The sequence below is a fragment of the Dunckerocampus dactyliophorus genome, unplaced genomic scaffold (assembly GCF_027744805.1).
Source record: "Dunckerocampus dactyliophorus isolate RoL2022-P2 unplaced genomic scaffold, RoL_Ddac_1.1 HiC_scaffold_52, whole genome shotgun sequence".
Classification (NCBI taxonomy): Eukaryota; Metazoa; Chordata; class Actinopteri; order Syngnathiformes; family Syngnathidae; genus Dunckerocampus; species Dunckerocampus dactyliophorus.
The window spans coordinates 17,501-22,500 of NW_026559888.1; positions in this window are offsets into that span (position 1 = coordinate 17,501).

Genomic DNA, 5,000 nt, shown 5'->3' on the forward strand with positions numbered 1-5,000 from the left:
CTCCGCCCATTCACTCCCATTCATTTGACACTTTGTCGTTTTTTCAGCACTTTTTTCGCGCATTGGGTACTCCGCCCCATTCACTCCCATTCATTTCACACTTAGAAAAATCATCCGAGCGGCTCTCCACGCATTTTATAGCCGCTTTGGGGCTCCAGCCGCCTCGGCCTTCATTTCTGACTAGGCTCGTGTGGACTTTGTCGTTTTTTCAGCACTTTTTTCGCGCATTGGGTACTCCGCCCCATTCACTCCCATTCATTTCACACTTTGAAAAATCATCCGAGCGGCTCTCCACGCATTTTATAGCCGCTTTGGGGCTCCAGCCGCCTCGGCCTTCATTTCTGACTAGGCTCGTGTGGACTTTGTCGTTTTTTCAGCACTTTTTTCGCGCATTGGGTACTCCGCCCCATTCACTCCCATTCATTTGACACTTTGAAAAATCATCCGAGCGGCTCTCCACGCATTTTATAGCCGCTTTGGGGCTCCAGCCGCCTCGGACTGCATTTCTGACTAGGCTCGTGTGGACTTTGTCGTTTTTTCAGCACTTTTTTTACACATTGGGTACTCTGCCCCATTCACTCCCATTCATTTGACACTTTGAAAAATCATCCGAGCGGCTCTCCACGCGTTTTATAGCCGCTTTGGGGCTCCAGCCGCCTCGGACTGCATTTCTGACTAGGCTCGTGTGGACTTTGTCGTTTTTTCAGCACTTTTTTTACACATTGGGTACTCTGCCCCATTCACTCCCATTCATTTGACACTTTGAAAAATCATCCGAGCGGCTCTCCACGCGTTTTATAGCCGCTTTCAGACTCCTGCCGCCTCGCCTGCACTTCCGCCTCGGTCCGTTAGGATTTAGGCCTTTTTTCAGCACTTTTTCTCCGTTCCTCCGGGGCGACAGCGGCTCTCCACGCATTTTATAGCCGTTTTCAGACTCCTGCCGCCTCGCCTGCACTTCCGCCTCGGTCCGTTAGGATTTAGGCCTTTTTTCAGCACTTTTTCTCCGTTCCTCCGGGGCGACAGCGGCTCTCCACGCATTTTATAGCCGTTTTCAGACTCCTGCCGCCTCGCCTGCACTTCCGCCTCGGTCCGTTAGGATTTAGGCCTTTTTTCAGCACTTTTTCTCCGTTCCTCCGGGGCGACAGCGGCTCTCCACGCATTTTATAGCCGTTTTCAGACTCCTGCCGCCTCGCCTGCACTTCCGCCTCGGTCCGTTAGGATTTAGGCCTTTTTTCAGCACTTTTTCTCCGTTTCTCCGGGGCGACAGCGGCTCTCCACGCATTTTATAGCCGTTTTCAGACTCCTGCCGCCTCGCCTGCACTTCCGCCTAGGTCCGTTAGGATTTAGGCCTTTTTTCAGCACTTTTTCTCCGTTTCTCCGGGGCGACAGCGGCTCTCCACGCTTTTTATAGCGGTTTTCAGACTCCTGCCGCCTCGCCTGCACTTCCGCCTCGGTCCGTTAGGACGTGGGCCTTTTTTCAGCACTTTTTCTCCGTTCCTCCGGGGCGACAGCGGCTCTCCACGCTTTTTATAGCCGCTTTGGGGCTCCAGCCGCCTCGGCCTGCATTTCTGACTAGGCTCGTGTGGACTTTTTCAGCACTTTTTTTGTGCATTGGGTACTCTCGCCCATTGACTCCCATTCATTTGACACTTTGTCATATTTTCAGCACTTTTTTGGCGCATTGGGTACTCTCGCCCATTGCCTCCCATTCATTTGACACTTTGTCATATTTTCAGCACTTTTTTGGCGCATTGGGTACTCTCGCCCATTGACTTCAATGCATTTACTGCAACTCCTGCCTGTGTCCGCCAGAGGGCGTCTGGCTTAACAGCGGCTCTCCACGCTATTTCTATCCGCTTTGAGGCTCCAGGCAGCTCGGCCTGGGTTTCTGAATTTCTCCCTTGACACTTTGTTACTTTTTCACCTTTTTTCTCATTTCATCCAGGGACACAGCGGCTCTCCACAGACTTTCCCGCGGCCCCTGGGCTCCAGGACCCTAGGCATGGGTTTCTGAATTTCTCCCTTGACACTTTGCCATTTTTTCACCTTTTTCTTCATTTCATCCAGGGACACAGCGGCTCTCCACAGACTTTCCCGCGGCCCCTGGGCTCCAGGCAGCTCGGCCTGAGTTTCTGAATTTCTCCCTTGACACTTTGCCATTTTTTCACCTTTTTTCTCATTTCATCCAGGGACACAGCGGCACTCCACAGACTTTACAGCCGCCCCTGGGCTCCAGGCAGCTCGGCATGGGTTTCTGCCTAGCTCCCTTGACACTTTGCCATTTTTTCACCTTTTTTCTCATTTCATCCAGGGCAACAGCGGCTCTCACAGACTTTAGAACCGCCCCTGGGCTCCAGGACCCTAGGCATGGGTTTCTGCCTAGCTCCCTTGACACTTTGCCATTTTTTCACCTTTTTTCTCATTTCATCCAGGGACACAGCGGCTCTCCACAGACTTTCCCGCGGCCCCTGGGCTCCAGGACCCTAGGCATGGGTTTCTGCCTAGCTCCCTTGACACTTTGTTACTTTTTCACCCTTTTTCTCATTTCATCCAGGGACACAGCGGCTCTCCACAGACTTTGCATCCGCCCCTGGGCTCCAGGCAGCTCGGCCTGAGTTTCTGAATTTCTCCCTTGACACTTTGCCATTTTTTCACCTTTTTTCTCATTTCATCCAGGGACACAGCGGCTCTCCACAGACTTTCCCGCGGCCCCTGGGCTCCAGGCAGCTCGGCCTGAGTTTCTGAATTTCTCCCTTGACACTTTGCCATTTTTCCACCCTTTTTCTCATTTCATCCAGGGACACAGCGGCTCTCCACAGACTTTACAGCCGCCCCTGGGCTCCAGGACCCTAGGCATGGGTTTCTGAATTTCTCCCTTGACACTTTGCCATTTTTTCACCCTTTTTCTCATTTCATCCAGGGACACAGCGGCTCTCCACAGACTTTGCAGCCGCCCCTGGGCTCCAGGCAGCTCGGCCTGGGTTTCTGAATTTCTCCCTTGACACTTTGCCATTTTTCCACCCTTTTTCTCATTTCATCCAGGGACACAGCGGCACTCCACAGACTTTGCAGCCGCCCCTGGGCTCCAGGCAGCTCGGCCTGAGTTTCTGAATTTCTCCCTTGACACTTTGCCATTTTTCCACCCTTTTTCTCATTTCATCCAGGGACACAGCGGCACTCCACAGACTTTGCAGCCGCCCCTGGGCTCCAGGCAGCTCGGCCTGAGTTTCTGAATTTCTCCCTTGACACTTTGCCATTTTTCCACCTTTTTTCTCATTTCATCCAGGGACACAGCGGCACTCCACAGACTTTACAGCCGCCCCTGGGCTCCAGGCAGCTCGGCCTGAGTTTCTGAATTTCTCCCTTGACACTTTGCCATTTTTTCACCTTTTTTCTCATTTCATCCAGGGACACAGCGGCACTCCACAGACTTTCCCGCGGCCCCTGGGCTCCAGGACCCTAGGCATGGGTTTCTGCCTAGCTCCCTTGACACTTTGCCATTTTTTCACCCTTTTTCTCAATTCATCCAGGGACACAGCGGCTCTCACAGACTTTAGAACCGCCCCTGGGCTCCAGGACCCTAGGCATGGGTTTCTGCCTAGCTCCCTTGACACTTTGCCATTTTTTCACCTTTTTTCTCATTTCATCCAGGGACACAGCGGCTCTCCACAGACTTTCCCGCGGCCCCTGGGCTCCAGGCAGCTCGGCCTGAGTTTCTGAATTTCTCCCTTGACACTTTGCCATTTTTTCACCTTTTTTCTCATTTCATCCAGGGACACAGCGGCACTCCACAGACTTTACAGCCGCCCCTGGGCTCCAGGCAGCTCGGCCTGAGTTTCTGAATTTCTCCCTTGACACTTTGCCATTTTTTCACCTTTTTTCTCATTTCATCCAGGGACACAGCGGCACTCCACAGACTTTACAGCCGCCCCTGGGCTCCAGGCAGCTCGGCCTGAGTTTCTGAATTTCTCCCTTGACACTTTGCCATTTTTTCACCTTTTTTCTCATTTCATCCAGGGACACAGCGGCACTCCACAGACTTTCCCGCGGCCCCTGGGCTCCAGGACCCTAGGCATGGGTTTCTGCCTAGCTCCCTTGACACTTTGCCATTTTTTCACCCTTTTTCTCAATTCATCCAGGGACACAGCGGCTCTCACAGACTTTAGAACCGCCCCTGGGCTCCAGGACCCTAGGCATGGGTTTCTGCCTAGCTCCCTTGACACTTTGCCATTTTTTCACCTTTTTTCTCATTTCATCCAGGGACACAGCGGCTCTCCACAGACTTTGCAGCCGCCCCTGGGCTCCAGGCAGCTCGGCCTGGGTTTCTGAATTTCTCCCTTGACACTTTGCCATTTTTTCACCTTTTTTCTCATTTCATCCAGGGACACAGCGGCTCTCCACAGACTTTGCAGCCGCCCCTGGGCTCCAGGCAGCTCGGCCTGGGTTTCTGAATTTCTCCCTTGACACTTTGCCATTTTTTCACCCTTTTTCTCATTTCATCCAGGGACACAGCGGCACTCCACAGACTTTACAGCCGCCCCTGGGCTCCAGGCAGCTCGGCATGGGTTTCTGCCTAGCTCCCTTGACACTTTGCCATTTTTCCACCCTTTTTCTCATTTCATCCAGGGACACAGCGGCTCTCCACAGACTTTACAGCCGCCCCTGGGCTCCAGGCAGCTCGGCATGGGTTTCTGAATTTCTCCCTTGACACTTTGCCATTTTTTCACCTTTTTCCTCATTTCATCCAGGGACACAGCGGCTCTCCACAGACTTTCCCGCGGCCCCTGGGCTCCAGGACCCTAGGCATGGGTTTCTGCCTAGCTCCCTTGACACTTTGCCATTTTTTCACCTTTTTTCTCATTTCATCCAGGGACACAGCGGCTCTCCACAGACTTTGCAGCCGCCCCTGGGCTCCAGGCAGCTCGGCCTGGGTTTCTGAATTTCTCCCTTGACACTTTGCCATTTTTTCACCTTTTTTCTCATTTCATCCAGGGACACAG